We start from the raw sequence: 14281 nt of genomic DNA on the forward strand, positions 1-14281 counted from the left end.
TTAAATGCTGTTGCTTCCATTGTTAACATGTTAATCTACAGCCACTTGATGTAAAAATAAGAGTTGGTAAAAGAACTGAACTTGAACCGGACCATGGAATATTTATATCTCTCTGTAGTTCTTTAATGAGTTATGTCCTTACATTTTTATGTCTATAGTTGGTCAGAGCACTACAAATCAATGCTTCTTTCCATCACTCCTACATTTCACTATAATTTACAGCTCAGCAAGAAGACTCATGAAACAAGTGCCTATTTTACTTTGGCAAACTAATTCTTGCTAATCAAAGCTTTCCAGCAAAACAACTCAGCATGAAACTCTGCAAGGAAAATATGCAGAGAACAAAGCTTTTTGTCAAACAACACATCTCAAGATGTAAACACATATGTCTCTTATAGGAAATTTTATCGCTTCCACATTAATCGGCACACAAAAGGAGTATTCTTGTCGCAGACCTGGTGCAACTGGGGAGACATCGTCACTGGAAACAAGAGCCTGATTAGGTTCCCACACAGATATGAATAGACTTTCCTTTTTTTAGTGCAATGCCGCTTTTCTTATTTCTTAAGAACAGACTGGCAATTGTAACTGTTCAGAAAAAAAAAGCTCCAAACAACTCTCCTGAATTGTCTTGGAACTTGGACATTTATTTCTTCATTTCTGGCTTCTTTTGTTGTCACAACCCAATAACATCTATTATCCCATCTGGTTGTCCTCTTCTGGAAAGCCTGAGTTAATCCACAGCTGTAAAGATGAACAAGAACTTAGCAGGCTCTGAGCACACTAAGGTCTCTTATCTGCTAATGAAGTCGGCAGTCTGCGGGACAGATGTTAAAAGGATCTGTAAAATAAGTCAGTGACAAAGATCCTGACCTCTGCTGGGGAATTTTTTTTATTATTCCGGAAAAGGACATAATTGCATGGAAAAGCATTAACAATTAGAGGAACCATATCAGTGCTTTATGGATTCTGATTTCTTGCCTCAGCTTTCAAAAGAAACAGACGGTCAGTTGTTGCTATAGGGAACAGATAATGCACTCTGGTGCAAATATTAGTAGCCACAGATAATTTGTCATGGACTCCAAAGAGATGGTGCAACTGCTTCTCTTTGCTGTCTTCTTGAATGCTGGAGTATCAACAATGCAGTGTTAATTGTTGCAGTATGTGCTAGCGGTATTGAAAAAGCAGTGCTAATTTACAATGCCAGTCATAGTGTTTCCGTTTTTTTAAAAAAATAGCATGGTGGGAAATGCAACATTTTCTTTAAATGTTGCTAACAGTTCTTTTAACTTTCTTGCATTTAAACATCAAACAATCTCTGACTGTTCCAGTCTCAAAATTTTGTTTTTTGGTTGCTGTCTTTAAAAGAAAACTGTAAAAAGAAAACTATAAAAAAAACTAATAATGATTTCTCTGGCCGTTTTGTTTTTTTTTTAATCACATGAAAAAACAGTTTTCACAAACAGGTAAATTCTTTTGCTCCAGACATTAGGCAAAAGTGTGCTACTAAGCCACTTCACCTCTGGAACTGTCTTTTGCCATTCACAATTTTTGTCCTTCTACCCATGTAATACGGTCCATTCAGAATGTGTAGATATGGGTACAGACCCCTCCCTTCTACCGTGTCAATTATGCCTGGAATGAAGTTGGCATTTTCTGGGAACACCCATTCATGCAGACGACTGGTTAGCACGATCTCTTTCTTTCATTCTCTTTTGGCAAATCAGACAAGTCAGATATCTGCACGGAGCCCCTTCATACAAGTCATAGCCGCTTCATTATCTAAGCTGGATAAGGGGAATCAGGACTAAGCCACCTAATGCATGGGTTCACTCATAACTCTGTTCTGTTTCTACATAAAACTGTGGTTTTTCTTAATCCACACCAAAAAAATGCATTTCAACTGTCTTTAATAATGGATTTTCTCTCAAAATATGCATTTCTGAATGTATTTCATCTCAAAACACAACAGTGGTACAAGCAATAACAACATAAAGATGGGGACTACATAGCTTAAGAAGTGCCTAGTTCAGCGTTCAGAGTGCGAGAGTCCAGTGAGCAAAGGACAACAGAGGGATTTTATTTTTATTTTTAAGGATTGGTATAGGATTATCTGTTATCGAATTTGTTTTAATGTGACTGAAATGAGCTTCACAGCATGAAAAATATATAGAAACTATTGCCTTGATACAGATCCCTGCAGATTGTATGATGCAAAGAGAAGAAATTATTATTATTATTATTATTATTATTATTATTATTATTATTATTATTATAGGACCCTTCGTAACAGATAGCACTTGACAGGGTTCCATAGGCAGTCCTGCATAATTGGTTTTCCTCATTCATTTCAGTGGAGGGCAGTTCTTCTGGTACAATGGGTTTTATGTGCCTGCAACTGAAACCTCAGTTGAAACTAAAGTGGGCTTGTGGGTGGAGGAGCATGTATGTGCATCAGGACCTCTGCACCCACAGCCCCTGTAGGAGTGACAAGAAAATCCCCTTTGTGGTTTACACACATAGGGTGCTCTTCAACAGAGGGCTTGACACTTATTTTTCTGAACTGCAACTTTGACATAGTAAATTGAGGGGTATTGTGCTCCCTGAAAACAGCCAAATTACATAGGGCAGATTCAATTATGATGTTTAAATATAACTTCCTTGAATTACCTGTTCACAACCAGTTTACCATAAAATCGAAAGCAAAGCCACAAAAGTACACTTGGATAAACCACAAATAGCTGCCAGCCGCTGCGGCAATTGAAAGAATTTGGCACTTGGCCGTTGCCTCTATATCCTAGCATTTGCTTCCCATCTGAAATAAAGCAATTGTTTTATTAGTGTTATTAAATTTCAGCAAATTTCTAAGTATAATGTAACCCATCACCCTATAATGGCATATATTTACTGTAACAGCATCAGAACTGACAAAAAGTATACAAAATGGGAATTTACATAAATTTGAAGTGTGTGTGTGTGTGTGTGAGAGAGAGAGAGAGAGAGAGAGAGAGAGAGAGAAGACAGTTTCTAAGATTTTATCAGCACTCTGAAGAAACCAAAGAACAGAAGCCTTAAAGGGTTACATGGATAGCAGTTAGAGGCATGTAACCTGGAGCTGGCTCCACTCCATGTTGTGCTTTACAGAACATAGTAAATGGGCTGCAGCTTTTGCCACAATTGAGAAACTGATCAACCTGCTTCTCACTCAAGAGATTGGGGGTCAGGCAAGGACCCCCCATTCTGAGCAGAGCACACAGGGAAGAAAACGTATTCCTTTCAGAGGTCCTTAAAATATGTATGCTTGTCCATTGTTATTTATTTATTTTAAAATATTTCTAGGTCACCTTTACGGACAACAATGGGCAAGGAGTTCCAGAGTCACCACGGAGAAAGCTCTCTCCCTTATAGTCACCTACACTGACCTAGAAGACAGGCACATCAAGAGGGCCTTCTTTGTTGATCACTGTCTGGAAGATAGGAATCTCCCTGTTCTGGACAGGTTTCCACTCCCTCTAAAGGAGCAGGGACATAGCTTTGGTCCAAGTGATCTCTATGACTAGGAGTGCCTTTTACCAGCTTAAAGTGGTACACCAGCTATGACTGCACCTGGATTGAGATCACTTGGCCAATGTGGTCCCAAACATTGGTAACCTTGGTACTAGATTACCACAATGTGATCTATGAGGAGTTTCCCTTGGGTCTAGTCTGGAAAGACCAGCTGGTGCAAAATACAGCAGTTAGATTGCTGATTGGAGTTGATGGCAAACAGCATTTGACACCTCTCCTAAAATATCTGCACTGGCTGTACATATGCTACTAGGTCATTTTCAGGGTTCTTGGGCCCAGGACTGACTGCACTCTTATATCCCATCTTAATTACTGAGAGGATCCAGAGGAGTGCTGTTAGTTGTCCCGCATGTTACAGACACCCAACTGGCCTCAACTAGAAGTTGGACATTTTGTGTTGCAGATCCCATGCTGTGGAACACCCTCCTAGCAGGGAAGTATTGAGCTGAGGGGGATTAAGTAGTAGGCTAGATGCAAGATCCTTCTAATCCCTGGATGCAATGTTAAAATATAAGATAGACTAGCTTCCTGTGTTGAGGTGATCACCTGGGTAATGAGCAATTAAGAGAACGGAAAAAAGGGGTTCTGTGCAAGTTGGCAAATTGGTGGAGCCCCTCCCTCAATCCAGAGATAGTTAGAACAAACCCTGAGTTTAGAGTTCAAAGGGGTTGTGTTGTGACCCAGAAGTAAAGCAGTGAGCTTGAGAGATAGTCAGAGCAACCTTTGAGAGCAATGCTTGATTTCTATTTGAATCCAAGGCAGTGGTGGAGGAAGGGGGCGGGGGGCGGTCTGCTCCGGGTGCCATCTCTGAGGGGGATGACAAGAAGGCACCCCACGGGGGGCTCACCTCGCCGTCCCCAGCTGCGTGAGGAGGATCCTCTGCTCATGGCTGCACCTTCTGCCGCCATCCGTACAGTGCTCGAGTGGCGCTGCTGGCAAACCACCCAGCGGCGCATGCGCTGTACGTACGGCGCATGACACTGCCGCTATGTGCATGCATGCGCACTGCTGCTTGAGCACCGTACGGATGGCGGTGGGATCCCTCCACTGCCACTGCAGCTGCAGAGTATCCTGCCGTACGCACGGCACACACGCATGCACAGTATGTAGTGGTGTGCGCACCTGCACGGTACATAGTGGCGTGCACGCATGCGCCATATGTACAGCACATGTGCATGCACCGCCGGGCGGTTTGCCCTGCCTCCCACAGCGGGGGCCGGTTCTCCTTCCTTCACCCCTGATCCAAGGCTGCAGCTATGGAAGAAACAAGACCCTTTTGGGGTGTTAAGACCCAAGACCCTTCCATTGTAGGCTCAGGTTGTTATAGATGTGTAAATAAATCTCCTAAAGACAACACAGTCTCTACTGTGCCCCATTTCAAAAAGAAAAAGGAACCCTGGGTAAGCATCTGGTACCGTTGGAATATTCCACTGCTCAGAGATTGGGATGGTGTGCTACAGTATTATGATGTGTGTGTGTGTGTGTGTGTGTGTGTGTGTGTTAAGCCAAGGGTTCCATGGAACAGAAGAAATTGTGTGAAGCCACTTAAAGAAGAGAGATGAACTTAAAGTTCACACAGAGCTCAAAGTTTCTGAAGTCTGAGCAGCATGCAGTTACACATGGAAAGAGGCTGACCTCTTTCTGTAATATTAATACCGAACAATATAGAAAGCAACATTCCCTCTCCGTGTGTGTGTGTGTGTGTGTGTGTGTGTGTGTATATATATATATATATATATATATATATATATATATATATATATGCAGGTTTTGGTGTCCTCGGGTGTCTTCCCGTGTAATATATTTATATATATTTATATATATATATATATCTCACTCCTGATGTCCAGAAAGCAATATTTCTTCTGTGTCCGAGTCAAAACAGTAAATTGGGAGTAGAAAGGAGAGAGAATTTTGCTATATTGAAAATGGAGCTCCTAAACTCAGAAGTGCAGCTCCCTCATGAAACCATCTTGAGGGTAAGGCAAAAACTCACACTGACTCTGTGGCTGTGCCTCACCTCATTTCACTCATATTTTTTTCAACAGACTGAGTGTTGCTCTGCTGAGAATATGATGCTAAACCACTTTTCCTGTCGAGTTTTTTAAACAGGGCCTCTGAGAAAGGGTTTGATACAACTCAATGACTGAAGTAATACCTTTGTCCATCTGAGCATTAAATGGCCCATTGAAATACAGCTTAGCTTGAAGGAATTTTTCAGTAAATGGTGGTTTCTAATTCCCCCCCCCCCCAACTCTTCTCCCAGCTGACTAGATTCTGGCTTCAAAACTGCAGTTCAATCACTTTCAGCTGCCTCTCAGGTCAGGCCTTTAGCCAGTGTTAATTAAATATAACCCCTTTAGAATACTAGAGGTTAACCGAGAGCAACAAATTGGTCTTCAATACAGAATCTAGCACTATTCAAACAAAAGAGATTTGTGTGAGAGGCCTTCTTTGCTTATATTGTCCTTAATGCATTAAATATATAAGGGGGAGAACAAAGGATTATTTCTTTTCAGTTTGAAATGGTAAAAGCATTAAAACATATTTCCTGCTTTGCATATGATTTGTCTTTAAAAAACACACACCATAAAAGAAAAGTGCTGCAGCAGATAGTTTTGCAACTACAGCAGCACCATTCCAATTTGATAAAGTGAAACTGTAAAAAAAGAAAATCAATGCACCAGACTGACACTTTTCTTTCCTTATATTCCTCCCTGCAGTTGTTAGAAGTTTACATTTTACGTATTTCATTTGTTTTGGTCTCTAGTCAGCATAGACTTTCATATACCTTCAACTGTACATAGTTAGAATTAGCTGTCTGTTCCATACACTTGGGACTCAACGCCACGATTGAAAACTAACTGAAATAGTCTTTCTTTCTCTTCCTAATGATTTCAAATGAGTATTGTTGGCTTTTCGGAATGAATATTTGTTTAGCGCTCTGTTAAGAAAATTAAATAAAATGGGGGTGGGGTTTTTTTGTTTTTATAATTGTCCATAGCTATCTGAAGATTAAGGTAAGCTGAAAGGTTTTATTTTAAATGCACAGCAATTAGCCTTGTCTCCATGAACATGACTTTACTGTAAATACTCCACCTTGACTATCCCTTTGTCCCAAGTTTCCTTGAAGAAAGCAACCAAGCGATAATTCAGCATTATTGCTGCTTCAGTGCCCTAATCGCTTAAAGAGCAGCAAAGACCCTATTGCTCACAGCCACAAGGCTACTACAGTCTCCTGTCCTAAGGCAGGCTTCACAACCCAGCAGCATCCAGATGTCAGGAGAAATATCCAGGTCCTGATGCAGCAGGCCGCTCCATTCCAGTATGGCCTAACAGCTGTTTCAGCTGCTGGCATTCAACCTGCTGAATATACCGAGACCGTGGCAGACTAGGGAATAGAAATAGGGTGGAACTGAAATACTGAAATTGCCCCATTTCATGTGGGTATCACGAAAACACCAAAAAGTTCTACGCAAAATGCTTACTAACTTTCATTCCTTCATATATGTATTCTGTATTTTTAATCCTGAGGTCTGATTGCCTGACCTGCCTACTTAGGAAAGCGATCCTGTTGCAAGGATATGATGTGGAGGCCGACAGACTGACCGGCAAAGATGCAGAATCTCCAGCAATATTACCCATCACCATTGCTTTTAATTAAAAGGAATCCATTTTCACCAACTCTCAGCATGTTATCTTGCTAATCAAGCATGGCAAACTTCCTTTGCTTGAGTTACACAAAGAGATGGAGGACTGCAAAAATGGAAAAGGAAAGAATACACAGCACATAGAGTTTGCGAAGCTCATAAGAAGATGGTGTTCTGTAGACGATAAACATTAAAACTATGCTGAACATATGTCTGTCTTAGTTTGCGAGTTATCTTAAGAGCTTTAAAATTGCTAAGCACCTTTTCGTCCCCTAAAGGAACAAAGAAAAAAAAGAAAAGTCTGTAATGGCATGAGAAAAGGAGGGGTCTAAAATATATCTGGGTAGGAAGTCAACCATTCTTTACACTGGCTCAGTTAGTGACCTTAGACAAGCCACCAATTTCCATAAATCTTTTATAAAATGGGCACAGTAATAACAATACTTATGCACCTTGCATAGGAGTTGCAACGAGGCCTAATACCGCGCTCGAAAAGTGCTGGATGAGAGTTGCTACCATAAATGAGTAGGAAGTTATCATTATTTGTATTTGTATCATAAATCCCGTTAAAGTTTGTAATCTTGTCCTTTGCTTTTTCACATGAGCCTTGACATTTTAACAAAATTCTTCTTGAAGGTTAAAATAAACACAGCCTCATACCAAGTGCTTGCTTATATTCACACCTTGTTATTGTTGCCTCTGCCTTCTTTCTCCTCCCTGCATTTCCCCCCCCCCCCTCCTTCTGAGCTGAGATCATTCCAATCATTACGTTCCTTAGGGCATAAATGCTTTTTATACTTAGGCAACTCTGTAAAGAGCAGACTCCAACTTTATTTTCCAACATAAACTTTAAAAAAGAGAAGGTGCGTGTAGGGGAAGTACTTGGGAGGGTTGTAGCTGGGGAGAGGGGAATAACCCTCTTGTATATCCCCATCCTCATTATAACCCTGCAGACTTTACATGTTCTTGGATGGATTCACCCTTAGCAGTACAGTGGTACCTCGGGTTAAGTACTTAATTCGTTCCGGAGGTCCGTTCTTAACCTGAAACTGTTCTTAACCTGAAGCACCACTTTAGTTAATGGGGCCTCCTGCTGCCGCCGTGCAGCACAATTTCTGTTCTCATCCTGAAGCAAAGTTCTTAACCCGAAGTACTATTTCTGGGTTAGCAGAGTCTGTAACCTGAACCATATGTAACCTGAAGCGTATGTAACCTGAGGTACCACTGTACTTGACTGCTTCTCTGCCTGGTGTTGCTTTTCCAGCCATGCTGCTGAGGCCCCAATCCACTCCCCAGTTATGAGCTCAGATCTCAGGTCATAACACCCATGATCCTAACCCAGCCTTAATTTTTTTTTTTTTTTTTTTAGTTTCAAAGTAGAATGAAAGAGGGGAAATTTCAAAGCAGAAAGAAACAAAGAAAGGGGCAGGGGGAAAGGGATTAAGTCTTTTAAAATTATAATGCATACAAAATCCAAAAGAGAAATCTGCATGCGTGTGTGCCAGTGTCCAATCCTAGTTCATAATATAGTTTGAAATTATTGGGTTATTTTCCATTTGCAGGAACTGAAGGACAGATAGGGATATTATAAATATATGCTGGCTCTACTGATCAGGAGAAGCTTTATCACTCAGCTGGGGCACTTCTGGGGAAAAGAGCCATTCTAGCATCCCATTCAATTAACATATCATTAAAAATAGCTTTTCCCCACTGAGGTTGCTGTGTTACCTGATAAGTAAACATATTATATGTAAAGTGTATACTATGTATGTATAGATTGTGTAAAAGAGTCTGTGTATAAAACAAGAAGAAAACCCCTGAAACACTTTGGTTGGAAACTAGAAAATTGAATATTATAGCCATATAGTGGTACCTCTGGTTAAGAACTTAATTTGTTCTGGTGGTCCGTTCTTAACCTGAAACTGTTCTTAATCTGAGGTACCACTTTAGCTAATGCGGCCACCCGCTGCCGCCGTGCTGCCGTCGTGCGATTTCTGTTCTCATCCTGAAGCAAAGTTCTTAACCCGAGGTACTATTTCTGGGTTAGTGGAGTCTGTAACCTGAGGTGTCTGTAACCCGAGGTACCACTGTAGTCTTCAGCTGCATCAAAGCTTTCAAATAATTCCAATGTGCAAGTTATTTAACAGACTTTGCCTATAGAACAGACACAGTATATGCTTGTCTAGTCAGAAGTAAACCCCACAAAGTTCAATGGGGCTTACTCCTAGATAAGTTTACATAGGATTGCAGCAACAGAACTGTTAGATATTTTCAAAACAGTAAAAGTCACACCTAAACATTGTCTAAGCTTTTTAGATTAAAATTTTCACTTCTGCTTATTAGAAACCTCAATGAATTTCAACCATCAATGAATAGTATAGATACAAGTGGCAAAATCTGCTTCTAGGGATTTTCTCTGCTGAAACATTCATTTCAGAGAGATTTGAATGAAACTATGCCTTTGAAAGTTGTACCCTGCTATTAGTACCTGTTTGTTTGTTTGTTTGTTTGTTTGTTTGTTTGTTTGTTACAATTAAGCACTGTATAAATTTTATTAAATAAGTAAAATAGATTAAAAAAAACCTTCTAAGCACATTAAAAACATATAAAATTGGAATTACCAAAAGACTTTTAGAGACATATCACATATATCATAATGGAAATCACAGGGGTAACGTTGGGATAAAGTCCCACGTTGATCGTATTTAAGTGGACTAAGGCAGATATTTCAAAGGGAACAAAATCTCTTATATGGAATTTAATAATGGCAAAAAAGAGCATCTTTGGGGGTATGACAATGGTTAATGGCAGAATTGACATTCTCATTCATGTTTTTCTTTCTCCCCCCCCCCTCTTTTCATAGCACCCCCTCCCAAATTTCTTGCAGTTGTGCCAGCTGAACTCACTTCAGTGTTCACTTTTAGAGGCAACTACGGTATTTCCTCTCCAGAGTACCTGTGCTCACCACTTTGTTCTTGTACATTCCATGAACATGCCAGAACCAGAACCAGTGTAGTTCCCTCTCCCCCAAAGTAGTAGTGATTCCCCCCCCCCCCCGAATACAATGCAATGTCTGGGACTTTCGGGGGGGGGGGAGAAACCACCAACATTAGCTTCAATGCCACTAGCAGTAGCATCAACAATTGTTAAAACAGGAAATAAAAGAAAAATGAACATGAATACCTAAACAAATATAAGGCATAAATAATTACATGAATGTGATTTTTTTCTGATCATTTTAATAATGAAATTTCATGGCATTGAGACAGAATAAAATGTATTGCAGGCACCTATTAAGCACCATTAATTAAAGAAAACTCAAAACAGGAGTCAACACTAACTAAATTACTGCACCCTCATTCCAGAAGCTGATTAAAGAAAAAAGTTTACACATTTAAACTATATTACTTCCCCACATAATCCTGGTAACTGTAGTGTGTATGCAGCATCAGTTGCTGTTTCTTGCTCATGCTTCTATTCCCCACCATCCCTTTGGCCCTTACCTTGTTCCTCACCATATCCTCCTCCTTTGGGTTTATTGTAGGCAGAGAATGGTGCTGGGCAAAACACAGGTTGCCTTTAGGTGACCCTCTCTGGAAGTTTGCATATCATGCACATCAGGCATCCCCAAACGCATCCCTCCAGCTGTTTTGGGACTACAACTCCCATCATCCCTAGCTAACAGAACCAGTGGTCAGGGATGATGGGAGTTGTAGTCCCAAAACAGCTGGAGGGCCGAGTTTGGGGGTGCCTGATGCACATTATACTGATGTATTTTCTTCTCCCACTCTTCCAGGAAGCTGAAACCAGTGTTCTGACCCAAAGTTAGTCTCGCCTAATTCCCACTAATATTAATGAGACCTAAACTACTCACAGTTAAATAATCCCATGGATTTCACTGGGATTTAAGCACAACTCATTTGCTTTGGATTGAGGCTAGAGACTCTATAGTAGCATACTGCCTGTCCAAAATACCCAAAAGTATGTAAATTGCACCCCAAATCTATCTGTAATAGTCACTGAATTTGGCAGACTGATTCATGATTGCATTTTGCAGAGTTAATTTTGATGAAAAAATTCCCTGTAACAGATCCATGATAAGCAAATGCATTTGGCTAAAATAACAAAACAACACTACAAGAAAAATAAGGCCATTGAGAGCTTAGTAGTCTTTGGAGTGCTAGCTGGAAAGATTCTATGAGGCTAATGAAGACAGAATCTCTGCCTGTAACAATATTAAGTTTATTTTCTCTAGTGATTCGAAGAAGTGAGCAATCTGTCACTAATACACTGAGTTAAATTACTTGTCTTGTTGGAATTCCTGCTGACAGTCAGTCACTCACAGCGCTGACCTAAACATCTACCTGCTGACAAACAAATTGCAGTGTCAAACTTTAAAAAGGTAACTAGCTGGTTTTAATTTTGATTGGTCTTACTTGAATCTCTTGTGCATTCTTCCCTTTTCCTCCTCCACCCACCCTCTCCCCTCTCTCAAAATCCCCATTCTTTACTAGGCTGAAAATGAAAATAAAGGAAACTCCTGTTTAGCATTTGTGGGGGAAATTATTATTGCTGGCTGCATCAGAGAAATGTTATGTCAGATAAAACTGTTAAAGTGTGTCTAAGCAACATTAAGAGTGGCAGGCCCGCCAGTGACTGACTGGGTGAGTGAACACATTACCCAGACAGCATTGTAGGAATTAATTTTCTTCAATAAAGTGATTTTTAAGGCTCATATATTTCACAATCTAAACATATGTCACTGTTTCATAAACAAAATAAATGGATTAAAATAATACATTACCAATATGCTGACACATGGAGATATTTTAATTAGGAATACTTAAGCTGTGTGATATTTAACTGCTGTATTTGCTGAAGAGGAGCAGGCATAATTTCATAAGGCAAGAAGCCGGCAGAGCACTTTACACGGTGAGGGACTGAAGCGGGACCAAATAGCTCTCATTTTCGAAAGTAAGCCCACTGCGCAGCATCCTCCCAAACGTAAAGTGTTTTAAGCTTACAGAAGAATACAAAGAACTCCATAAACTAAGGCAGGCCACGAAACCAACTTTTTCATTGGAGACAGGATGGGGGATGGGAGGGAAAGAAGCAAGGAATATGTCTCAGACATGCCAGTTCTTGAGAATACTATTTCTTCATAAAAGGCAACACTTAACATCTTAGCTATTTCAGGGACATATTTACATGACTGTCACATCACAAGAGCCTCTTTCCTGCACATTCTTCTTGACTTTACTGTAAGGGCCAGCACAAAAATAGCTGAGGAAAGCAAATGTCAACCCCAGTCCTGAAATTTATATGTGTGAGAGAATTAGAATAAGTAGAAATGTAATATATTGTTTACTGTACTGAGTGCCCTCTGTTCTCTAAAGGTCAAAAGCATTGTAACCTTAGAGTTACAGTTTCTGATTGTTCCCAGGGTTAAATACATTATCAGAATTAATGGTTCAAACCCCCTCAACCTTCAGATATATGAGTATTCATGCCTCCATCTGCCAAACTGTTCAACTAAAAATAGCATTCTTTGGCCTTCATTCTGCTAATACTGCACCCCTGAGGCAAGCTCTGCAATGCTTCAGCAGTACTTTGGATCTTCACCCAGTGGTATAACAAAAGGTCATTACTTTGTGTAAGAAAAGGGGGGCTGAGGGAGGAGAAGAGAAACAGACTAAAGAAGCATACTGCATGGGTATTTTGTTGTTGTTGTTGTTTAATTTAGTTGATGATAAAAACTTCAGTCTTCCAGCACACAGCTGCAACCATAGCTAAGACTTGCCAAGCCTCATTAATGTTATATGCGATAAACTTTGAAGGACAAATTATACAAGAAACATCAGGGGAAAGGTAGGAACCATAGGTTTGCTTGCTTGCTCTCACTTCTGTTACACACACACACACACACACTCTCTCTCTTCAGAATATTACATTGTCTAGGAATAACTCCAGCTAACATAATTGCAGTGCATTATCACTTTCAATAATTTACCAGTGGTTGTCATGCTACTGTACCATTTCTTTATTAACAAATTTTGTGTGTGTGTGTATTCTGGAACAGTACTACTACTACTACTACTACTACTACTACTACTACTACTACTATTAATGTTATTATTTATACCCCGCCCATCTTGCTGGGCTTCCTCAGCCACTCTGGGCAGCTTACAGAATATATTAAAAATTGTAAAACATTAGGCATACAAATTTCCCAATACAGGGCTGCCTTACTGGTTTTGCTATGGGGAATGGAAGGAGAAATGATAGGGGGGGCCTCATAAAAGATTTCATACAGTGAAGCTTTCTAGGACAGATGTGTGTCTACTGAGCTGCCATGGGATTTCCCAGGAACAGGGTTGCTATGAGTCCACTGAAAGGCTGGGAAACAATCCCTGAAGACTTATATTCAGCTGCACACATGTACCCAGAGTAAAACTAATATAAATTCTACAAATTTAAAAAGTTAGTTTTATATATATAAAAAATACAGTGGTAAAAATATAAGAGGGACTAGTATAGGAGGAGGACGAAAAGAAGAGAGGAAACACTGAATAATAGCACAAGCTGTATCACTGCTCCTTCTCTATCACTCTCATAAAAATCTGCCAATATGTATTAAGGAGGGTTGATTTAAACCATTATTTGTAAGCATGGTATGGTCTTTTCATAACCTCTTATATAAATGCACTGCTGCATCTGGGAAAGTATCTCATGTCAGAAAGGTAGCTAGAATGGAATCGTGCAAAGTTGTACACATACCATGATTTTTCCACACATTTCATATAGATAAACATGGCTTCTGCAAGGACAAGCCATGTCTTACAAATGGACTTGGACTTTCAAAAATATTTCACCAAAGACTCCTGAGTAAGCTTAACAGTCATGGAATATGAGAAGTGGCTCAGGGATTGGTTAAGCAGAGAGTAGGACTAAATGCAGAGGTCTCCAAATGGAGGGATGTAGAAAAGTGGAATTCCCGAAGGATTGGTATTGGGACCCGGGCTTTGAAACTTGTTCATAAATGGGATATACAGGGAGGTAGCCAA

At 40.1% G+C, this 14281-nt stretch overlaps 1 protein-coding gene across 16 annotated transcripts in view; it reads right to left on the minus strand.

The window, feature by feature from the left end:
- Window positions 1–14281, minus strand: part of SOX6 (SRY-box transcription factor 6) — a 459717-nt gene that overhangs the window by 67752 nt on the left and 377684 nt on the right. The window lies entirely within an intron of this gene.

The sequence above is a fragment of the Podarcis muralis genome, chromosome 1, assembly GCF_964188315.1.
Source record: "Podarcis muralis chromosome 1, rPodMur119.hap1.1, whole genome shotgun sequence".
Lineage (NCBI taxonomy): Eukaryota > Metazoa > Chordata > Lepidosauria > Squamata > Lacertidae > Podarcis > Podarcis muralis.